At 39.2% G+C, this 10,680-nt stretch overlaps 1 protein-coding gene across 1 annotated transcript in view; it reads left to right on the top strand.

Annotated features, from left to right (window-relative positions):
* The window catches only part of bcas3 (BCAS3 microtubule associated cell migration factor), a 305,863-nt gene that overhangs the window by 275,353 nt on the left and 19,830 nt on the right, over positions 1-10,680 (top strand). The window lies entirely within an intron of this gene.

Genomic DNA, 10,680 nt, shown 5'->3' with positions numbered 1-10,680 from the left:
AAATTCATTACTGATCACATTACAACAAAATACAGTCATGACACACACACACACACACACACACACACACACACACACTTTCCTGCGCCTTGAGCTGTGCTGAAGACATCATCCACAGGGAATGTGATGGACTTATTGGTTCTTCCATCCATTCATACAGGCAGAGAGGTTTCAGTCACTGTAGGCTAATCTAATAGTGCAGCACTTCTGCACTGCCACATATGAAATGTCCCTGAGTCTGCTGTATGGAGGAGAGTGCCATAGATTGTCAGGAGTTGCGATTTTATGGAATAAAAAGGACCTGCTTGGGTCAGCGTTGTCCCTTCCGGTTACAGTATGAAGGATGGGTAAAGTTTGTTTGATGACATGTTTATTAAAGAACTAATCCTTGCTTCACCCCAATTAAAAAAAAAAAGTACTGCATTTTCTCTCTTACCTTTGCTGCTATCCCTATGCAGCAAAGGTAAGAGAGATGGTCCCTATGAAAACTGTTGTTTTCTGTGCATGTCACGGATTAATGTCATATCCCAGTGCTGTTAGCACCACAAATAAATTACCATTCACATGCTTTGGAGTGGAGGCTGAAGTTTCAGAGATATATATATATATTATATATAATTTGGGACAAATAAAACCACAACTATCTGCACGTCTACATCCCACTAGGGTTAGGTTAGAAAAGTTTTTTTGTAATTTGGACGAACTGATCTGACCTGAACCTTGACATACAGTACTACATTATGTTCCGATTCTACAGGAATATAGATGACCGTTATTTTATTTTAATTAGTTATTTTATGAGTTCAGGACAATGCACATTGATGAACAAGCACAACAGTACACGTAAATGTGCCAGATTGTAGCCCAAGGGCTCATTTCCATCTGCAGTCCAGGTTTCAGTGTCTCATGGTGGTCTAAATGCTGTTTTAGAGTACTGTTAGAGTACAATTGTAAACCAAAATCTATACATTAAAGAAATCCTAAAGAGTTCATGTGAAAACTGCTTATTAAAGCGGAACTTTAAATTTAAATTTCAACCAAAATGCAACCTAGGTTGTTTTTGTGAATGTACCCGATTCAAACTTTAGTTTAAAAGCATAATTAGGACGGAAGAACCACTTTTACGATTTACCGTATCTCCGTTTTTGGTCAAATGGCCTTTTGAAAGGGAGTGCTAGGGGCACTTCTATGATAGCATCAAAATAACTATTTTTAAAACACCAAACCAGTTCCTTTCCTTGTGCAGTCTAATTGCTTTAGGCACAAATGATTGGCTGGATCTTGCAGTTGTTTGACCGGCTATTGCTTCTGTATTTGGGATGGAGAGGATTAGCAGGATCTTTGAGGCTCTGGTCTGTCTTTTTTAGAATCAACTCATTGAACAGCTGAGATGCAGACACCTGGTTAGTCTATATCAACAACGTTCCACTTTGGGGATTGCTCTGCTGGCAGGAAATACCGCTGGATGTCTTTCATTTCGGCCGAATGTCCATCACCTTCTGTTTCTTTATGTTGGCATTTTAAACTCCGGCCAATTTATGAGGACTATAGTTATCTGCTCCTCAGATCTCTGCAGGGTAAATCCACACAGCTAGCTAGACTATCTGTCTAATCTAAGGTTTCTGTTGCACAACTAAAACAACCTTTGAACGCACACATGTATAACCAAAACAAGTTCCTTACCGAGGCTGTTTTGCAGAGGCACCCTCCTCTGTGGCGCTGTGGAGGAATGTCCTGCTAACACCTGGTCAACCTCAATGATCCTACTAGCTGTCTTGATCATTTGCTGTAATTTCTTATGATTTTGAACTTGCATGTTTCTAAAAGGGAAGATTGGTGTCCTCTACTGGAGCTGCCGCCCCCGCAACCCGATACCTGATAAGCGGTCAAAGATGGATGGATGGATGGATGTTTCTAAAAGTGCAGATTAAGCCAAATGAGAGAACAGATTTATAAACCATTTGAAAAATGTGACTGTCTATTCTAAACTGATTCAGATTTCTAAGAAAGAACATCCTCTGTTGCAGTTTCTTAACTTTATTCTGTGCACTTACAACTCCCAGATATTTATATATGGAGACTAATTCACCATTGATCTTTGAGGGAGGAACTTTTATTTTATTTCTGCTATGACTGTCTCTTTTGTTGTCTATACGTTGACCTCAAGTCAACTGTCAACTTCCAGATTAAATCTGACCATACCAAAGTAAGACCTATTCTAAAACATTACTGATAAAATATTAATGATAAAAGACCGGTCCATCGTCACACCCCACACCTCGAGCTATGGATGAATAAATGAAGCACACACAGCAATGTGGAGCACCAGGCATTTCATTCATTATTTTATTCATTGTGGTATTCCTGCACAGGATTTATGAATAATGTCTTCTTGGCCCTGACTGAAGATCTGATTTGATTTGCATTTCTATTTGAACAAGGCAACAAGCAACATGTCATGCTGGCCAGCATAGAGTATGATTCACATACGCTCCTCCCTGAGTTAAAGTGAGATTTTTTTGCCAGAGTTGTGGCATTATATTAATTATTTACAGTTGCTGTCCGTGCACTTAAAGTGTCCGTCCTGAATTAAGCAGTATATGGTGTAGTTTAAGGTGTGAGTGTGTTTCTTGGCGAGAGATGGGCAAAAGCAGATGGTATCTCACTCAGTGTCTTCATTTGCTGGGAGCTGTGGCCCTAGTGCTTAGAAACACACAGAACAGTGGAGCTGCTAACATAGACCTTGAACCTGATTGCAAACACCCCCCCCACACACACACACACACACACACACACACACACACACACACACACACACACATGCACACACTCACACTCATAAACTCTTACCTTACTAATACACACAATCCCCTCATCTATTTCTCTGTCATATGTTTCCACACAGTTGTTGAGAGAATTTTATGCAAACCTTTCAAACCTATATATACAATCAGTTTCAACTGAGTCTATGTCATTATTTATGCAATACCAATGCTATTTATCCCAGTTTTCTCATCTATAAAAACAATTTGTAGTTAAATAATTAACTAAAATAGATTTGGATAGAAAGACAGCTGTACACAACACATTTGTTTCCCTCTCTATGTGTCTACTCCGAGTATCTCTGAGCTGGAATGCTCACTGACTCTCTGACATTCTCCCCCAGCACACACATACACAAACACACACCCACACACACGTAGACACACGGACACACTCACTCACAGATTCACAGGGAAAACAAAGCCTCCAGTCAGGGTAATGGGGCTCTCACGCTAAGGCCGAGACCCAGCGTCGCCAGCTCAGAGGGCAGGTGACACTCACATAGAGAGATGGATGGAGGGAGAGAGAGAACAGAACATGAAGATGAGGGGGGGATTGAGATTTAGAGAGTCACTGACGACTAAAACACACTGGGGCTGAAATTAGATTTTGGCTCCACTGATATAATGTTGCTAACTAGATTTGGCTTATTGGTGCCTGTCCAACATAAATTCCATTGAAGCCATATAGTGAGCGGACTACTGCTCAACACGACTTGGTGTATCTCAGAACAGCTGTCAGTTAATTTGCATTCCTGTCATTTCACAATATACAATTTTTTTAACGGTAAGGTATTTTTATTTTAACTCTGTCTTTACTGCGGAGTGCTTTTAGTGGTGTCTTATACTGTTCACCAGAGGAGTTTTCCAAGGAAAGTGATACCAGACACCATGTGTTTACAGCAAGAAATGTAAACTGTTCTATGACAAGTTGAATCAATTTAGTGTCATGTTATTTAGCGACAGAGAACAGCTGATTGGAGCTTTGTCTGTAAGTTATGTTCTTAGCAAATTCCCTTTGTACGTTTGACTTACAAGGCTGTCCACATTAAGCCAACATTTCATTAATATGGGCTCATATTTGAATTTTTTCTTTTTAACCAGTTGCAGAGTTACAGATACGGATGCACTGTCTTTCAAAAATAAAAGCCATATGTAAATAAAGTGTTCTGGGACATCTGTTTGAGTGAATGGAACAAATATATACTGTACATGTCAGACTTTCACATACAAACAGACAATTTTGGAATTTTGATGCCAATGTATGCTTTATAATTCAGCAAAACAATATACAGTATCAAGGGTATTCACAGGTGCTTTAATACCTTATGTCATTCGCCAAAAAGAAGATAAATAATGAAGATGAAAGTGATGTAACTTTATAGGCTGTTTTAGCCTTTTTGTTGTCATATTACCTTAAACTACTGTAAGTGAAGTCTGTGTGTCCTGCCTCACCCCCTGCCAAGTCCTATCTGTATGCAAGGCAAATGGTCCGTCTGGGCGTGCAATGTTTCTAATACTTTTGCAACTGGCAAAGAAAAAAAACCTGGGACATAATTATTGAACACTGTTGCTGCTGAGTTTTTTTAATGCTTTGTGCACCACAATGAATTATAAATCATTAGATATAAGTGCAAAATGTCATGTGTAGAGCATCACAATTAGTCATTCAATCAAGTCAGTTATTTTAATATATTGTGTGACTTTAAACTGGTGCTTTTAGATAAGTCAATTAAATCCCATGTGTTCATTTTATTTACTATTAACCAAACTAAGCTGGTAAAGATGAATCTGGACAGAATTTAACAGGAATTACAGTTTCTGAAGGGTTTCTTTTAGTTGCTTTTTTAACACTGTATTGATCCAGAACAGGGTTAGAAGTATAATATGCATCCCATCAACTTTAACAAAACGGTTTTACCGAGATTGTCCAGATATGAGCTCGACAATCTATGAATCCCAGTATCATCACAACTCCTAGAGTGAAACTGGATAATGGTTTAGGTTAAATGTCCGCTACCCGTGGTGCCACCAGTACTTTGTTTGTTTTTCATGTAACCATACTGAGCAGTGTATGTGTTGCGTTTAGTTTGGTTGATTGATGAGTTAAGGGTGCTCTGGACCACCCATACCCATTGGGTCATAACCAGCTCTGTTTGTTGGATCCAAACTCAAAGAAACTGGGAGAAATAATTATAATAATAATAATAATAGAAATAATAGTAAGACTGTCTGAACGGCACAGAACTCTGCTGGCTCTCTCAACGCTCGATTTAAGACAAATATTTAGGGGAGCCTTATCAGCACCAACACCAACAGTGTGGATGTGTGTCTTGATTGTATTAATTCCAGCAATTTATCATATATTTTGTACAGTAACCGTGTGTGTGTCTGTGAAGCTTCAAGCATTCATACATGCACATACAGTACAACCATGTGTGTGTATGTGTGTGTGTGTGTGTGTGTGTAAATGTACCGTGTATGCAAGTGTGTCAGTGTTTGTGTGGGCCTGTATTTTATTAGCTATACCCTTTACATACATGTGTAAGAAGCATATGCATGCAGAGTCTACTAGTGTGAGTGTATGTACAAGTGTTTGCAATTATTTGGGTTTGTGAGCACGCATGTGTTGATGGATATGTGTTTCTATCAACTACCTAATATCTACATATGGTCAAACACATACTTATATATACATGGGTGTGTGTGTGTGTGTGTGTGTGTGTGTGGGGGGGGGGGGGGGGGGGGGGTTAATGCACTACTTTTTTAATGGGTTCTTGTTATTTATAAGCTAGCAGGCGGTGGTCCAAACAGGCACCCTGACTTAATAATTGGTTATTTGTTGCTGGAGCCTTGACTGTAGACTTCTGGCTTGGTGACATGCTGTAGGTCAGCTTTGGAGGGGTTCCACTACACTTCTGATGTTATCGCTTCAAAGAAAACATTAGCTCTGTTGCCATATGCTGCTCTCAGTGTGTGTGTGTGTGTGTGTGTGTGTGTGTGTATGTGTGTGTGTGCAAAATGTATAAACAATAAAGTTTGAAATAGGAAATATTTATTGATGTAATTTCTTGGTGTAGATTGGGGGTTTCCTCTCTTACACAGAGCTGTGTGTATTAACATGCATACCTTCTTGTGAACATATGTGAACATGTTAGTTTTAGCACTTTGTGTAGAACTGTCTTAAAGAGATGGCACAATGTTGGTTATCTTGCTCACCCCTTTTTTACCAATCAGTAGCTGTTTCCATCTACACGTTTTTATCCGAATGAAGTGACTGGATTCAGTCAAATTCTATGGAAGTTCATGAATATTGACTCAAAGGAAATGTGTTCGGTCTCATCGGATTTTATCTTGATCGATATACGGCTGATGCAATTAACGCTGATGGAAACGTTATTTGCCGAATAAATAATTAATTACGATTACGTTTTAGGCAATTTTATAGTTGCAACCCACCACAAAACAAATTCCCACCCAGTATTTTCGTTCTGTTTGCACACGTGGCAGGTATCAAAAAAGACAGATGTAGTGGACAAACGAGGAGACGAGAGACTTTATGAAATCAATTTTGTCTAGAAAAACTTGGTTCGCAAATGTTTGCTTGAATGTTGTGCAATTCAGTGTGAAAATGAATGGAAACACCTTAAAATGTCTCAAATCAATTCGCTATACCAATTTCATCACAAAACAGCATGTGGCGTCATTACGCACAGATTTTTATTCACTAAACACACTTTCACCAGCTTAATTCTTGTTCTTCAGATAACTTCAGATAATTTGATTGACAAGTGAATGGAAACTTAGCTGGTATTACACTACACAGCATTGCAACTTTAGTTGCAAGTTGTTTTTCCATTTGGGCCAAGTGTATTTCATTTTCCATTCGATGAATGTGAACTGTATATTACAGACATCAGTATATAGTGCTTTAATACCACTGGACTCTGCCAAGAGCCTGTAATCTACCATTTGCATCTAACCAATGTTAAGCTCCTGACTGGAAAAATGCAATACATTACTCATTACTGTTACTCATTTCTAAAGCACCATAATTGCTTTAGTTATTAGTCCCTGTGGGCAGTAATTGGTTTCATCTACTCATTATTTTTTGTTGAATGTCCAGATTTGGGGCTTCTCTTCAAAACAACCTGGATAATTCATATTGGTATATTCTAAGTGTGAGGGACTGATTTGAAAACTGCTGCAGTCATCATTTCACCTGTAATGGTGAGCTTTTCCACTCCAGAACGTGAACGTCTCATCAAAGTAATAAGAATACACCCATGTAGGGAAAGTCATTTTTCTACCTTTTCTTAAATCACAGTGCAAAGAACCTTAACAGTAAAATTTGGACATTTATGGCAAGAAACCTATCTGTTGGCATGTGACGCAATTTTAGGTGATATCCCTGGCGTGTTACTGATACGGGAAAACTACAGCCATCTAATGCCTCACACCTCAGGGGGCCTGCACTGTCATTCTGCATTCAACATACACAACGCCGTTAGGTTCTTGTTACGCTGCCTTAGCTGTGTTTTATGGTGGTTAAGCCGTGCGTCATACTGTTTAAAGTGGGCATAATGTTGTTGTTAGGCCTATATAGTTCACAAAAAGCACATAAAGTATAATTTGAGGGTATTTGTGCCCTACTATTGAACCTATGCTAGATTAGCTATGTGCATGTGCTGTGTACTAAGATTCAAGTCCATGTTGTTGGGGCCATATACCCACCCTGACACCCACAGTGTTATTGTATAAGTAATGTATGGCACAGACTAATCATCCCAATGCCAAGCAATGTGCATTATTTTTCATAACCACATGGGGCAGACAGAAGTATCCCAGTTGTACAGTACCATGGTCACTTACCAGCATTTTGTATTTTGGGGAATACATACTTTAAATGTAGACCTTATGTTGGCACCATCTTTCTTTGAAATTCCCATTAGTCTACTTCTTTAACAAGCAGGAAAAATCAAAGCCTAATAGTCCTCAGCTCTGACTATTGATTTAGACCCATACACTATCTGAAAACAATGCACACCCTCTTGCTAATCAAAACTGCATACATAAAGTTAAATACATATATTGTATATTCTTGTACAGTTAAAGGAAGGTTTATATTTATCTATTCAATTTGGATTATCCAACACATTCAGGGAAAGGTATGTCAGAAACCCATAGTCCATAAATATTATTTAAACACCTGGTAGAGGTACAGAGGATTACTCCTTGATATGTGGCCGCGGGTTTGACTCCGACCTGCGGCCCTTTGCTGCATGTCATTCCCCCCCTGTCTCTCCGCTTTCATGCTTTCAGCTTTCCTATAAATATAAATGCCCCAAAAATTATCTTTGATTAAAAAAACTAAAAGTAACATAAACAGTGCTCAGTGACGGATAACCACTAGCATTGTTTGTAGTAAGACGGCTAAACTTTAACCTATCTATGTCCTTTATTTTAATTTTAAATATGTTATGTAGAGCTGAGCAGATTCAGACAATCTTACAGTAGCTTGAACTATGGTTTGAAGATGGTGTCAGTAGTCATTCTACAATAAAGTAGCTGATTTGTGTTCATGAGCTCCTTTGAAGCCTGAAGCCATGCACACAAGCGGTATAATAAAAGAAAATGTGACTTTTTTTCTACAAAAAGAATAAATATGAATAGCCTCCCTTAGTTTTGCTATTATATAAATCATTCTATACAGAACCTCATTAGCTGTTGTATTAAGGAAACATGGAAACTAGACAGCACGCCTGTTCATACAGCTGTGTGATTTAATGGTTGTACAATACATCCTGTATTTGAATTGGCCACATACTCCATTCACACAAAGACATGCTATTATCCTTCCTGCCGACTGACTGGTTTCTCTGCTATTCAGCCTTGTTTTAGTACACTGATACCTATCATAAGAGCAACAACACACAGGGATGAGGGGCAGGGGTGGCTTGGAGGTCCTTATTTTCCTATAAATCAGTACAGACGTCTGCTGGCTTCAGTTCTACACATACACACATAATCATATAGTCACACACGCCAATGGTAATAGCATGCATGCAAGCCTGTAGACTTATATGGTGAGTAAGGCTCATAAGAATGCAAATGGTTTCTATAAAAATTCAAACTCAACTTCGATCATTGGCAACTTAACCAAGTACATCACAACTTTTTCAGTGTTGTGGATCAACCTGCTCAATATTCTTAATACAACTCAAGTCAGTATTTAGGACAATCTTTCTGAAAACTTTAAGGAAGTGATTTGGGTTGGCTAAGCATGACTATGAGAAACATTATTCATGCTTTATTCACCACCAGAAAACATTGTAAGAAATTAAATGACAAGGCAGTGTTGCAGACACAGTTAATATCAACATGTCTTCGTTCCAATGAAAACATTCTGAAGGGGGGAGGCATTGCGTTTCCTACCGTAGGTTTTTGCTTTTGCAAGTTGGTTGCATTTTTGGATGACATGATTTGTATTGATCCACTTTAAAGGTCAGTGATGAAGCCCCATTGAAATACAGGTGGTTGAAGTAGTAGGATTAACTAAAACAAAGTGTCTTAGTAAGATGTCTACCACAAACCTCCAGAAGAGCTTCAGTGCTCGCCTCACAGATTCTCCAAGTGAGTGGAACTGTACTGGAGAGATGAACAACATTCTTCCAAAACATATTCCCTCATTTGGTATATTGATGGTGTTGGTGAAGAGAGCTGTCACACATTGCTCCAAAACTTCCTATTGGTGTTCAGTTGGGTTGAGATATGGTGACTGTGAAGGCCGTAGCATTAAATTTATCATTTTATCAAACCATTGAGTGAGCGCTTAAGTAAGTTTCTGAATGATTCAATTTAAACAGTTTTTTCTTCTTTAATCTTTGACCTGTGTGCACATTAGATTTGGCCATATCACAAATGTGGATACGAATGGGGCCTCGCCCACGTATACACACTTACACAGCGTTTGTATTAACTTGGCTAAAGCTCCATCATAAGGTCACTAACCTGTTGTTGTCTAACCTAGTCTGGTAGAGATGAATTCACAGGACATCAGTGAGAAATGCTTTCCAGTGGAAGACAAGGAAAAGACATTGGAGAGATGAATGTGTCTGCTTTTGGTTTCCTTAAGCGAACTAAATGTAATAGTTTAGGTTTTCAACATGCCAGTCTGATTTGTCATGAACTCCAAGTCCTTCCAGTCTGTTCAGAAAGCTGGCTGAATACATACTGAATCAGACATGCCTTCTCTTAATGTGACTCCAACCATCCATTAAAGTCTTTCACTGCCTAACATTGTAAACGGTGTAAATAGGGCCAGTCTTTAGCTACCGGCTTTCTTGCAGCCTCCATGTATGTGCATTGTATATTGTGCAAAGCATAATTGTGGCTATGATCTCAATAGCCGGCCCAATGTACAGACTGAAAAACTCATGCAATGGACCACACACGCAGACACACCATTTGGATACTTGACTAACTCAAAACTATTAGTTAATCATTTTGTGACATGCCCAGAGGGCCACGTTGTCCCCTCGCTTTAACCAAAGAGAGAGAAGAAAGCGAGAGAGAGAGCAAATGAGTACACTCTCTCCGTGAAAGCTACTCAGCGCTGCCGTGACAGACAGAAAGAACAAACGCAGGGAGGAAGGGTGGGGGAAGACGTCAGGGACTGAGTGAAAGAACAGAAAAGGGAACGCGAGGCTAGCTGAGGCCGGAGAGTATGGTGCTGAGAGAAGAGACGACGAGTGTGAAAGCAGAGTGTGGTCATTATATCTGCCCTTCAGCCCCCCCTCCCAACCTCTCTCTTTCTTTCTTTCTTTCTTTCTTTCTCTCTCTCTCTCTCTATTTCTCT

Source organism: Etheostoma cragini, chromosome 3 (assembly GCF_013103735.1).
Source record: "Etheostoma cragini isolate CJK2018 chromosome 3, CSU_Ecrag_1.0, whole genome shotgun sequence".
Taxonomy (NCBI): Eukaryota; Metazoa; Chordata; class Actinopteri; order Perciformes; family Percidae; genus Etheostoma; species Etheostoma cragini.
The sequence above is the reverse complement of the archived record's forward strand: the minus strand, read 5'-3'. Positions and strand labels throughout refer to the sequence as shown.